General features: G+C 45.6%; 1 long non-coding RNA gene across 1 annotated transcript in view; it reads left to right on the forward strand.

Moving 5' to 3' along the window:
- LOC138569617 (uncharacterized) overlaps positions 1-9,111 on the forward strand; it is a 246,091-nt gene extending 236,980 nt beyond the window's left edge. The window contains exon 3 of the long non-coding RNA XR_011303278.1: positions 8,806-9,111. This is a non-coding gene — a long non-coding RNA (uncharacterized lncRNA). The remainder of the gene's footprint in view (positions 1-8,805) is intronic.
- Positions 9,112-14,683: the final 5,572 nt, after the last annotated feature.

The following is a 14,683-nucleotide window of genomic DNA, read 5'->3' on the forward strand; positions in this document are numbered from 1 at the left end:
CTCCCTTTCTCTCAAGAGTTTCACAGTTTATCTTTGTTATGAATTTGTCGGGCTTCTGGACACTTCTTGGCACCCGATGTCCACTTCCTGTATTATAACATCTCTCAACTTTTCTCTCAAGTGGTTCTTAGTGATTACTTGTTGTGGGTTTATGGTTTTTCTGAATCCCTATTTCTCTTGGTAGTCAGATCTGGATGCTTTCTTTTTCTTCTCCTTTTCTCTGACATTAGAATCTTCCTTGGGCAAACTCGTCCTTCTCAATCTTTTCTCTTCTGCATTTCCTCCAATTCCTGGGGCTTGTCTTATTCCATGATCTCCTGACCTACCTTTCCAACCGCCTCTCATTACAAGCTCCTGCCAGTATTTTCCACCAACTTTCTCTCTCTTTCCAAACTCCTCTTTTTGATGTGCTGATACATCAACCTTCTCTCTCTTTCAAATCTCCTCCTTCTGATGTTCTCCATCAATCGCCTCTTTTCTCAACTTCTCCACCAACCTCCTCTCTTTTCCCAACCTCCTCCTCCTAATGTTCTCCACCAACCTCTGTCTCTTTTCCACCCACCTTCTTTTCTCCTTCACCAAACTCCTCTCTCTTCCCAACCTCCTCCTGCTGATGTTCTCTTCCACCAACATCCAACTGTCCTACTTCCCCTTCTCCTTTCTGTACCCTGACCTTCTCCACACTCTTCATGTACCTTTACCCCCTCTGTTCTCGAACTTCTCTACCAACCTCCTCTCTAATCTCTCTGTGCCCATCACTCACCTCTTGCGTTTTTGCTCCAGCTCTGCTCACTAACATCCTTTCCCTAAATTCTTGATGCACTACAACCAGTTTATGTGTCTACATTCAAAACACTGTCTACTATGCTGTTGAGTTTTTTCAGCATCCTATTGTTTTCCAGTCAACTAAGAGGCAACGGGCCATTAAATCAGAAACATTCCAAGTAAGAATGGCACCATATTGACTTACAGCCAGCCATGTGTGCCCTCAAACTGGCATCATCTGCCCCACTGGCAGCCTCCTATTGGTTTTCAGTCCAAGCAACAGTGAGACATATAAACAGTATGTTCCTGTGAAGGCAGACAGGCACTACTAGCAGCACAGCCCAAAGCATCTGCCAAACTAACAGTTGCTTAGAATGTCCAGACACCCAAGTAATGAGTAGCCTCCATCAGCATCTTCTTTCCAAGTCAGTCACGAGCTGCACCACAGCCAGTGTTCTATGACATCAAAAAAGCATCTGGCATACTGACAGTCTATTCTCTGGAACACACCTGCAGCTCCACTACCAGAGTTCTGTGTCTTGTTTGTTGCCATTGAACTCTCACAGCCCTCCTCCGTGCTTTCCGGTCACCTAAGCAACAACCTGCCTTCCAGTCAGAATCTTCGCCTTACATGAAGAAAGGCACGCACCATTTGTTCCACAGCCCAACTCTTTTGCCATTGAAACAGCATCACTGGACAAGTCTATCAAACCATTGTTCTGCTTAGGCTGGTAAGAAAGTACATTTTATTTCTTATCATCAGAACAGTGAAGGAAGAGCAACCGTTGGACATTACCCACAAATCTATACAATAGTGCTAATGGTTGGAATGTGTACCTCTATGGAGAGGTGCGGGGTGTAGAGGATAATTGTTAGGGAGAATTCTCTGTTTAGGCTGAATTTCCCTACCTAGTGAGTCCCCCAGCAGCTTTGCTGGATTTCTGGGGTTTAATTTTTTTCTCCTGCCAAGAGTGAGACTCTTTTACCCTCACTCTTGGACATGTTGAAGTGTGTTTTCTTGGTTAAACCTTGTGTTGAATGGGCTATGGGGTCTTTTACTCCATAGGGCCTCATGTATTTTTGTGATGTGGGTCACACAGCACCCTCTGTGCCGTGACCCAGGGGTGTCCTAGGGACTCCCCAACATAGACTCCATACCCTGGGACTGACTACTGTCTCCCAGGGCATGTAAAGTCACCAAAGACTTTGCTAGTCTTGAATCCTGAACAGAACCAGTACAAACCATCATATTGTGGACGTACTGGCTGGGGCAATTCGATTGCCCCAGGGTCTGTTAGTCGAGGGGGCACGTCTCCGTCCCCCCTGATCGAGTTTTGGCTGGTGGCAGTGGAAACTACTTTTTATATTCGACCGCGAATATTTCCCTATGGGATTTCCCATTGTTTTAGGCTAACACATTTAATTATTTATTTACGGTAGCCTTAAACATACCACCGGTTTATATATTTATTTTTATAACTCCGGTTGGGACTTTTTGCCAAAACTTGATTCTAAAATGGCGTTGGTGTTCGCCTCTGTAACTCTGACCCAAAGTGGAGCCCTTTGTTCCACTTTTGGCGGGCTTCTCCACAGAAGCCCTCCAAAGTGGTGCCACTCTGTCTGGGGTACTTAGGAGGGGTGGAGGGGGATTTAGGCACCCTGGACTGAGTTACCTTGGTAACTCAAGTCGCACTCCGTCCTGATTGGCCCAAGTGGTGAGCCGCCCGGCTCACCACTTAGCATGGTTGAGTGACAGCTAGGCTGGGTGAATGGGGGTTTGCTGCATAAAAGCAGGGCTTTGGGGACTGGGACTTCAGAAGTCGCCACAGGACCAAGAATCCGACGAGGGAAGAGCTGAGCCGACCTGCTTCGACGACACCACCCGGTGGAGCCCTGCTGAACCGTCTCACCACTTTTTCCCGACGACCGAGGAGAACTCTTAACGGAGTGGCTCCTTCCCTTGACTGGTGGGGACAACCAGTTTTTCGCCTTCTTTCCGTTCTTTGAGGTATCTCGTGGCCGCCTTGCCTGTGCCAAGCACCCCGGCAACCGGAATACCACACTTTACCCCCATACCGCGAAAGTCGGCACCAACCCTTTAACCGGAGGACTCCGCGGCTGGTTTCTTCCCGGGCAGTGCAACGACCCTCTTCTTCTGCTCTTCAGCGAGAACTTCTTCTCCCCTGACCGACGTCGAGCCCTGCTGCCACTGCCTGGAACAACTGCCACCGCTGGAGGATCCTTTCCGCTTAAGGTACTGTGTTCTGCCTGGCTTCCCTTGCTACCGACTGTACGGGGTAGATTTAGTCCCCGGCTTTCGAACCTGGGAGTGCCTGGGACACTTTGGCTAAACTTTCTGAGCCACTCTAACCTCTTTTTGACTCTTTGCAAGACTTTGAATCTCTAACTAACAGTGTGATCTTGGGCACATTTTCGCTCCGGCTACTCTAAGAGTGGGCCCTGCCTAGTGACTTTTGCTCACCTGTGACTTTATTCTTCTGTAAGCCTATTGCAAGTGCTCTGGACCTTAGAGTGGTGTGTCTAACCCATTTCTGCTTTTTCTCTCCCTTTCTTGGAAACTACTAGAGTGTCATCTAACGTTAAGCACTCACCTCTGTTTTAATTAAGTGGTGTTTTACCTAGAGTTGTCTAGATAGGAGAAAGGATTGAATCTACTTTCATTATAACTGTGTTGAAGTACTTTTACTATATTTTTGCTAGAGTGTTTTTAACTTATGTGTATTTTAAATAAATAACTATATACTTTTGAAACCAAGCTCTGGTCAGTGTTTGCTTGTGCTATTGTGTTTTGGTACATATTGTGTATACTTTACATACTGCCTAACTCTTCTTGAGAGAAGTCTGACTGCTCAGCCACAGCTACCAGGTAAATCTGGGTGGTACAGACTGCTACCAAAGGGGTTTACTGCTCTACCTGTAGTCTTAAATCTTTTGCAGTGTTCCCCAAGGGAACTGCACAGGTTTCTGCCTAACACTGGTGTACAGCGGTGGGATTTGTATTGAGTATACATTTTATTGTGCTTTAGATACCTTAGTGCAACTAACCACAAAGCTTAGCACTGAAAAAGTAAAACCTCTAACATGTCAGTTATAGAAAGCTATAGTCAAGAGTCCCTTGCAGCCAAAACTGCTGATTGTTTAAGAGTGCTCTGTAAACATAAGGATCTCCTGACTAAGGGCAAGAAAATGGAGCTGATTGAAAGATTGTTAGCTAACCAAAGTCTGGGTGATGGTTCAGAGGAACCTACCACTCCAGCGACTGTAGATGACAGTGTTGAAGTTAACATGGAGCAAAATGTTGATGTTTCTGAGGAAGAGTCAGAAGAGGAGGGTGAGGCTGTTGTAACTGTCCCCCCTAGGCCTCTGCCTGCTCTACCTGCTGTACCTACTGGACCTTTACCAGGTCCCACATTTAGTCCTCAGTACTTTGAACTGGAGAAAATGAAGCTAGAATTGGAGTATAAGAAACTTAATGCTCAAACTGACAAAGAACTAAGGCTAAGGGAAATGGAGCTCAAGTATGACTTAGAAATGAAGAAATTATCTGTTGAGAATGTTTCTCTCTCTGGCTCCTCTAGAAGTTCCAGTCCTAAAAGACCCCGGATGCCTAAAGAATTGGTTGGTATGTATGAGCCTAAGTTGGATGTGTTGGATTGGTTGTCTCTGTTTGAATATAATCATGGGCTCCAGAACATCACAGGAAATGACTTACTCACCTGGTTGTTCTCTAGGCTTCCCCCTGTTGCAACTGATGTGGTAATGGAGATGGGGGAGGAGGATAGGAAGGACTATGAATGTGTGAAACTAGCTTTGATAGCTAGGTTTGGGAAGACCCCTTCCCAGTATCTTAAGAGGTTTAGGAGCCTCAAAAAGCATGATGGTACCCCTTGGGCTACCTGGGTGAATGAATGTTTGAAAAACTTAGAGGGATGGATTAAGGGTTACAAGGTGAACACTTATGAAGGTATGAAGAATTTGTTTATGTTGGAGACTATTTATGATGCCTGCTCTCCTGAGCTCAGACAACACTTGGCTGATTCCAGGGAATTAGATTCCCGGAAGCTAGCTAAGGCTGCTGACTTGTGGGTTGCCAACAGGGCCACTCACAAGGATTCTGGGGTCACTCAGAAGAAGGATGGGGAGAAACAGCCCAAAAAGGACTCCAAAGAGAATTCTAATAATTCCTATCCCAAAGAGGGCCCCAAACCACAAAATAACCAGGGTAAGCCACATGGGAAACCTAGTCAGGCTACTGTACCTTCTGGCCACAAGCCAGAAGGAGGTCAGAACAAGCCACCCTTCCAGAGAGCATTTGGACAATGCTATGTCTGTCAGGGTACTGACCGTATCAAAGGAGATCCCAAGTGCAAGGGTAAACCTGCAGGGATCAGCACAGTCTCCTTAGCCTTCACTCCTGAGGATGAAGTACAGATGGCTAGTGCCCACTTTGAACTCTTTGCTGAAGAACCCTTGGGTCTTCAAGCAACTGTAAACTTAGAGCCTATGGGTCTGGTTAGTCCCCAGAATAGGGTTGTGTATAACTCCCTACCTGTTAACTCTAAGGTGTATTATGTGGACAGTGTTCTTGTCAATGGCCAGGATACTCCTGCCAGGAGAGACACTGGGGCCAGCAGAACAGTAGTGGATGAAAGCTTCTTTCAACCTGAGGATGTGGCCAAAGCACCCAAAGGTCCCACTAAGATGTCTGGAGGCCCTGTCCAAATGGTTCCTATTCTACCAGCCCTCATTCAATGTAACAACATGACAGTAAGGATCCCTGTCAGTGTTCAGGCTGAGGTACCTGGGAAGGTCCTGTTGGGGAATGACCTAAGAACTCTAGGAGTAGTGTCACATACCCCCAGGCCTCCCAGTATGGAGAAGCAGAACTTAACCAAATTGGCTAGAAAGGCTACCTTGAAGGACCCTTCTAAGCCTGTGGGACCCTCTACTGAGAACCCCACTACAAGCCCTGGGTTTAGTAAGTTGACCTCTGACCCAGGCACCTTTCAGGATAGTATGCTAGGAACATGGGAGCCCCAACCAAGCTCCATCATTGTTCCCCTAGTCTCAGAGTCTCTGACTCCCCCTGCTTCTGAGGAAGAGGTGGATAGACCAACTAGGCCCCTATCTGGACCCGAGAGAACTGGTAATTCTCAGTGCTGGTGGAAAACCAGAAAAGAAAAGTCTAAGGCCAAAAACCTTCAGACTGTTGGACCTTCTACTGAAGACCCCAACTCAAATCCTAATATTAGGGGGGGAACTCCTAAAATAGGTAAGGGTAGATCTAAGAGGAAGGGGAAGCAGGTACATTGCCTAACCCCAACCCCTCCAACCAAGAGGCCTAAGACCCAACCTGCTCCCACAAGAGAGGTGGTGAGGAACCTTGGAGGCCCCTCTAGATCTAAGGGAATCCTTTATAAGGACCCCTTCAAAAAGCCTAACATAGGTTCAGAAGTTGTACCAACTTCTGAGGGACTGGTCAACCAGATCCCCTATAACAAAAAGACTGATGTTCCTCAAAGGGTGTGTAGGTCCTTTAGCTTGCAAAAGAAAACCTTTGAGTTCTCCCTTAAGCATAGGTCAAGGTGTCACCATCAAAATGCTGATGGACTCTCGAGGATGTATATCATCGACTAGAGGTATGAGGTTCATCCAGGAGTGGATTAAATCCTCCTGTCCCTTAGTCTGGGGGGGGCGAGTGTTAGGGAGAATTCTCTGTTTAGGCTGAATTTCCCTACCTAGTGAGTCCCCCAGCAGCTTTGCTGGATTTCTGGGGTTTAATTTTTTTCTCCTGCCAAGAGTGAGACTCTTTTACCCTCACTCTTGGACATGTTGAAGTGTGTTTTCTTGGTTAAACCTTGTGTTGAATGGGCTATGGGGTCTTTTACTCCATAGGGCCTCATGTATTTTTGTGATGTGGGTCACACAGCACCCTCTGTGCCGTGACCCAGGGGTGTCCTAGGGACTCCCCAACATAGACTCCATACCCTGGGACTGACTACTGTCTCCCAGGGCATGTAAAGTCACCAAAGACTTTGCTAGTCTTGAATCCTGAACAGAACCAGTACAAACCATCATATTGTGGACGTACTGGCTGGGGCAATTCGATTGCCCCAGGGTCTGTTAGTCGAGGGGGCACGTCTCCGTCCCCCCTGATCGAGTTTTGGCTGGTGGCAGTGGAAACTACTTTTTATATTCGACCGCGAATATTTCCCTATGGGATTTCCCATTGTTTTAGGCTAACACATTTAATTATTTATTTACGGTAGCCTTAAACATACCACCGGTTTATATATTTATTTTTATAACTCCGGTTGGGACTTTTTGCCAAAACTTGATTCTAAAATGGCGTTGGTGTTCGCCTCTGTAACTCTGACCCAAAGTGGAGCCCTTTGTTCCACTTTTGGCGGGCTTCTCCACAGAAGCCCTCCAAAGTGGTGCCACTCTGTCTGGGGTACTTAGGAGGGGTGGAGGGGGATTTAGGCACCCTGGACTGAGTTACCTTGGTAACTCAAGTCGCACTCCGTCCTGATTGGCCCAAGTGGTGAGCCGCCCGGCTCACCACTTAGCATGGTTGAGTGACAGCTAGGCTGGGTGAATGGGGGTTTGCTGCATAAAAGCAGGGCTTTGGGGACTGGGACTTCAGAAGTCGCCACAGGACCAAGAATCCGACGAGGGAAGAGCTGAGCCGACCTGCTTCGACGACACCACCCGGTGGAGCCCTGCTGAACCGTCTCACCACTTTTTCCCGACGACCGAGGAGAACTCTTAACGGAGTGGCTCCTTCCCTTGACTGGTGGGGACAACCAGTTTTTCGCCTTCTTTCCGTTCTTTGAGGTATCTCGTGGCCGCCTTGCCTGTGCCAAGCACCCCGGCAACCGGAATACCACACTTTACCCCCATACCGCGAAAGTCGGCACCAACCCTTTAACCGGAGGACTCCGCGGCTGGTTTCTTCCCGGGCAGTGCAACGACCCTCTTCTTCTGCTCTTCAGCGAGAACTTCTTCTCCCCTGACCGACGTCGAGCCCTGCTGCCACTGCCTGGAACAACTGCCACCGCTGGAGGATCCTTTCCGCTTAAGGTACTGTGTTCTGCCTGGCTTCCCTTGCTACCGACTGTACGGGGTAGATTTAGTCCCCGGCTTTCGAACCTGGGAGTGCCTGGGACACTTTGGCTAAACTTTCTGAGCCACTCTAACCTCTTTTTGACTCTTTGCAAGACTTTGAATCTCTAACTAACAGTGTGATCTTGGGCACATTTTCGCTCCGGCTACTCTAAGAGTGGGCCCTGCCTAGTGACTTTTGCTCACCTGTGACTTTATTCTTCTGTAAGCCTATTGCAAGTGCTCTGGACCTTAGAGTGGTGTGTCTAACCCATTTCTGCTTTTTCTCTCCCTTTCTTGGAAACTACTAGAGTGTCATCTAACGTTAAGCACTCACCTCTGTTTTAATTAAGTGGTGTTTTACCTAGAGTTGTCTAGATAGGAGAAAGGATTGAATCTACTTTCATTATAACTGTGTTGAAGTACTTTTACTATATTTTTGCTAGAGTGTTTTTAACTTATGTGTATTTTAAATAAATAACTATATACTTTTGAAACCAAGCTCTGGTCAGTGTTTGCTTGTGCTATTGTGTTTTGGTACATATTGTGTATACTTTACATACTGCCTAACTCTTCTTGAGAGAAGTCTGACTGCTCAGCCACAGCTACCAGGTAAATCTGGGTGGTACAGACTGCTACCAAAGGGGTTTACTGCTCTACCTGTAGTCTTAAATCTTTTGCAGTGTTCCCCAAGGGAACTGCACAGGTTTCTGCCTAACACTAATGAACATGCAGGCACAGCAACCTAGGCATATAAAAGGTGTTGTTGAGTTTGGGAGTGCTGTAAAAATGCAGCCACAAATTATTTTCTGCAATGTATGGGAACATGAGCCATGAGACTTTTGGTACTAAAGTTGGCATCACTCAGTAATGCACTGTACGTCTTTAATACTTTTTGAACTATTCTGTTTGCAGCCAAAATCAGACAAGAACAAGTGTTAAACCAGAAGCCTCAAGAGTACAAGGAAGAAGATGGAGTCTTGATCTCTGTTTTCAGGATGTGACTATAATACCTACCCATTCTTCAAATGTGTGCTGAGCACGACAGGCTTGCCGGCAGAGTACTACAAGTACTCTCCTTTTCAGATTTTGGATAAGTATGCAGCACTAGAATGGCAATGCAGACACCGTCCGCAAGTGGAATAACGGGTATTCAATGTTGGTAATCAGGTTGTGTAACACACTACACTTCTGCAGACCTTGCATGGTTGGAGGTGTACATGAATAAAATAATTATGCTTGTTGGAAAGTGGGAGAGCGTGATACTAGTGATGTATAGAAATAAGAACGTGAAATATTTTCTTCCTCTTGAGTTATGCAAGCACTTTGAAGAGATACGGGAAGATGATCAGGTAGCAGTATTTGCCAATGCACTAATCAAACCCATTATAAACTATAACAATCAGAGACGTTTGGCTGTTTTGTGCAGGAAAAATGAAGTCCATGAAACCGCTGCAAACAGTACAACCCAACACATCCTACTGAGAGATAACCCTGAAGGTAACTTGTTGAATCAGAGGAAAATGGGGTAAGTGCCAGTGCCAAAATCATTGAAGACTGTGGATGCCATCGACTATAAGAACACATGTTCTCTGGTGAAATATTCTCCCTCTCCCCTTCTATACTGGCTGTCCCCTACCCCCATACCTGGCTATGCATCTATATCCCCGCGGAATGTGTTTTTATTCTGTAGTCATATCAAACTAACAGGGCGGATCCACATAAAGAGGGGATTTGGTTCATACACTTCCCATTGTAACATGTCCCTTGACACACTGCTACATATGATGACCCATTCTTTTATGAAATGTATGTCACATTACATTGATATCGTAACCATATTTTTCTTAGTGTACTGGGGAACTGTGCTTTATGATGCCACTTCCTGTGATGTCATGTGGGGGTGGAAACAAATGGCATCACTTCCTGTGATGTCACTTGGAGGCGGGGGTCAAACAACATCTCTTCTTGTTGAACCCCGGGACCTGAGGCCCTATAAAATGAGGGAGCAATACTTAGAGATGGAAGGGGATGAAGAACCTACTCATCCCCTTCTTACTACATCAATAATCAAAACGACTCAGGAAGTTGGCAAAACTGTTTATTTGCAATTAGAAAGAAAAAATCAAGAAAGCCCTTGGCAATGTAGCAGTGGCGCAAACTTCTATAGAAACTACTCCTCCTAATAAAATAGAAAGTACCATCCCTCAATTTTCATTTACGCACTACACTGAAAATGAAGTCTCTAAAGTTATACAAGATCTCAAAGCCACTTCTTGTCCTGCAGATGACTGTCCTACAAGCATCCTTAAGGAGTCCTCTGAAACCCTGGTTCCATGGATTACCAAACTGATAAACTTGTCCTTCGACAAGGGTCTTGTGCCGGACCTGTCAAAATCAGCATGGATTACACCTTTATTAAAAAAAAAGAAAATCTTGATCCCACTAACAATGATAATTATAGGCCCATAACAACTGTGCCTTTTATCCTCAAGATACTAGACAAACTTGCATACTTGCAGTTACTGGCCCATGTTGATAAACATAACATTCTTGGGACCCGACAGTTAGGCTACAGAGCTCGCCATGGAACTGAGACAGCCATGCTAGATCTTAAATCTACCCTAGCTAGCATAGCAGATAAAAACCAAGCTGCACTGCTTATGCTACTGGACCTCTCTGCAGCTTTTGACCTGGTTGATCATAGCTTACTGGTGTCAAGGCTCAGAGACGTCGCCAACTGTTCCGAAATAACATCTAGATGGATAGCCTCCTTTCTAGGTCCTAGAATGGTAAGGGTTTTTGTAGGTAACAATCAATCCTCCCCTATCTCTCAGACATGCCGAGTTCCTCAAGGCTCCTGTTTGTCGCCTCTGCTTTTTAATCTGTATATCCGACCCCTTCTTGACCTCCTAAGCAAATTAGGAGTGCAATACACAAACTACGCTGACGATACTCAGGTAGACATACAACTGAGTGGCTCTTATAACAATGATGTTGGAATCATCAATAACATATACAAAGCCATACAGGACTGGATGGCCTGCAACTCCCTGGCTTTGAATGATAAAAAGACCGAACTCCTAATAGTGTCATCCAAAAGCACCCAGACTAAACTTGATCCTAACTATGCCAGCTTCCCTATTGCTGACAATATTATCACCGTCCAAAAGAAAGTCAAGACCCTAGGAGTCGTCCTGGACGAAGAACTATCCATGAAGTCCCACGTCTCTAGCATCAAGTCCAGCTGCGGACTCATTAACAAGCGAATAGGATACATTCGCCCATTTATCTCTGAAAAAAACTGTGCTCTTCTGTCCACGGCACTGATTAATTCCAGATTAGACTACTGCAATAGTCTTCTAGCTGGCACCATAGCCTCCAACATTCAATCACTACAAGTGGCCCAGAATAATGCTGGGAGTAATATCTTCAACCAATCTCGTCGTACCCACATCTCCACCTTTAGGAAAAAACTTCACTGGCTTCCAGTCAAACATCGTATAACACACAAGGTGCTAACTACAACGCACAAATGCCTGAGCTTCAGTAGTCCTACATATCTGTCAGCACGCATTAGTATTACCAAGCCAAATGAGAGGAATCTTTGCTCATCCACTGCGGCCGTCCTTAAACACCTCAGATTTAGGACAGCTAAATTTGGAGGTACCACTCTTAATGCTCAGGGTCCCCTTCTTTGGAATACACTACCAGCTCGGATAGGGCAGATCCAGAGCTATACTGTGTTCAAACGGGCCATAACAACTCACTTTTTTAACCTGGAATAACTTGCTATGATTCTTCCCTCTTCTGCCTCTTATTTTTGTCCGTTCTTGTCTCGTCTTTGTGTGCGCCCAGAGGCCCATGGGCATGTGGCGCGTTACAAAAATAAAAATAAAAATAAGTAAATAAATAAATAGATAATCTAAAACAGGGAGTTACAATGGACATCAAGGGACGTCGCACAGTACGATCTCAACGCATCTCATAAAAAACATTACTTTTATAGGAAATAAATCATCACTACTGACATCACACTATGTGGCAAACTACAAAAACCTACTTGGGGATGTGATAGGCTTACAGGCAACATCTAAGTATACGTTCCATACTGACGGGGGTTGTGATTTGGTTTCTAACATTAGGTGGACAACTAAGCCCTCCTCTAGTGCAAGAAATGACACAAAATACATACGATTCATTGGTTAAACAAACCATAGGGATCTCTGATGCGTGGTTGGCATACTTGTACCCTTCTTGAATATTCCAGTTGCTAGCAGCACGCAAGCTGGTTAGCCCAGGTGCTGGGAGGGTCGGCCTGGTCATGCCTCCCCAGCCAATTAGCTTAACATCTATCATCACTCCTGCGGTCCGTCATTCAATTAAGGCTTTGAACTTGGCCTTGCAGAAGCTCTCTGTGCCTGAGAATAAAAGGGAGTATGGCATGGTCTTATCTTCTGGTTTCGATGTAGCTTGACCCAAAGTCTATTTTCATTTGTTCATGTGACTTGAGACCACGTTTTTGAGCTCTTTGTTGCATATAATACTATTAAACGATGAGCTCTTGACTCCTTCAGTGTTTTTTCATCCCACCTCAAACAGATGTTTGTTTCATTCTCACGTTCATGTAGCTTCTTTAACAGACAACCAGTCTCACAGTGGCCTCGACTCTTGGTGCTGGGCCAGCCAGTCTTTCTTGGATTCTTCTTGGATTCTCCTTCACATCAGCTATTTTCCAACTGTGCCACACTCAATCCCTTTCCACTGAGTTTTAAGCTTACTAAAGTGCATCGTTCAATATCCAGATTCTATATATTCTGTATGTATATACATTGGTGAATCACAGTAATCTATTCACTACGGAGCCAGCCTTAGGATCACTTTGTCTACTTGCGTTACAGCATCTGTACAAGTGTAAAATGAATTTGCATTTTCTTCAGCGTCTCTTTGCACGAGCATCTTCATTATGATCCTGAAATATTGCTTATCTTCGACACCTCCTCTTTAGATCTTCTAGAATGTTTATATTCTTTTGTCCTCTGTATCTCTCCATGGTGCGTCAGTTATGCTCCACATGACGTCACCAGTCCTTTTTCTCCTCCATTTTCACACTTCTTCTGTGACTTTGTCCAGAAGACCATCTTTCTTTGATAATGCAAATAGGGTTTTCTCAGTGGATACCTTGTTTCAAGAACTCTTTACGGCATAGGCATCCTCACTGGTACTGCATGCGTTTCATTTTCTGGTTCCCAACATAAAAGCAACATGGGAGCAGAGTTTCTGGTAGGGGCATTCGGCTCCTCCTCTACACTGTGATGCCATCAGGAGGTCGAGGGTTCTGTGATGTCACTTCCGCTACCCCTGGGATTTTGGTGAAATAGCGTTCCTGCTCTCCAGATAGTAAACCTTCCACCAATCCTTCCCTCCCTCCAACCTTTCACATCTCCCCCTCTATGATGTTACCCGCTCTCCACCACACATTGCTCCTCCAATCACCTCTCTTCAAACTGATCCTTCCTCTCCTCTGACAAGGCGGTCCTCCTCAACAACAATCCACAAACTGACTGTGTTTGGAGAAATCTTTCATAGCGGGCTAGCCCCTCCCCAAGGCTGAAGCTGTAACTGTAGGGGAAGGCTCCACTGTGACTGGCTGTGACTACATTCTTCCTGGGACACTGTGGGGTTTGGAAAGAGTGAGACAGAGGCTATAAAAGGTAGGTTGGCCATCTTGCTGCCACTCGCGGTCTGTCTGCTGGTCTGCTGTATTTTCCATCGCCATTCAATCTGACACACTATGCCCTACTTGACTTACACACTGGATGTTGACAGTCATACACTCACACTCTCAAGACTAGACTACGCCAACAGTCTTGTTCTGGACTCTGGATTACTTACACAACAGGCTACAATGAGTGCAGAACACAATGTCTAGACAGCGCCTTGGTCTGAAAAGGTATGAACACATCACCCCAGCGCTTCATACACTTTACTGGTTTCCGATGAAACAGATGGTTGCTTTCAAAGCACTTTGGATAGCTCACCCTGCCTTACTTGGCAGAAGCCCTGAATCCCTCACAAGGAAATTCTCCCACTACCAACCACCAAAGGCACTTTGATACAGAACTAATTCCTTGGTAACGGTGCCAACCTTCAAACAGAAATGAAATAGAGGGTCATCCTTCTCTTTTCTCTTAACCAAACTCTGGAACTCTATGACCTAAGGCCTGCACTCAGAAGAGAACTACATGATCTATGGGGAACAACTAAAAACGGAGCACTTCACCTAGCACTAGTTTGAAACCAGGATTATAACCTCAACCAATTTTCGCCAACTCCAGGCATTCGGGACCCAAGGGAAGCCGCCCCATGTAGGACCTGTAACCCACACACTAACCGCTAACACCTAAATAGAATTAAAAGTATACTTCCATACCCAACAACTTACTGCCTTAATCATCTCTAAGGATGGTACACAATCACTTGGTGCCCTGATGGCACCCAATGCTCTTTCTCTTCCCACCTTATGCATCTCTCATTCATCTGGCCCCTCTTCTTCCACACACTAACTGTTGTTTATGCTAAAACCTCCTAACACACAACAAATGGCCTATCAGTTACTACATCTACATGTATTGATCTATGACAAAGCTCCCCTGTTTTCAGAACCCCCAACCTCCCCATCAGCTGCTAGCCCAGACCCAGATCATTGTAAGCTTAACCAGGTCTTTACTCTTCCTTCCAGATATACCCACATGCCACCTCCAAACCCATCGAATAAGAGCCGCAGTCAGGA

Source organism: Ambystoma mexicanum, chromosome 2q, assembly GCF_040938575.1.
Source record: "Ambystoma mexicanum isolate Mex_15411 chromosome 2q, UKY_AmexF1_1, whole genome shotgun sequence".
Lineage (NCBI taxonomy): Eukaryota > Metazoa > Chordata > Amphibia > Caudata > Ambystomatidae > Ambystoma > Ambystoma mexicanum.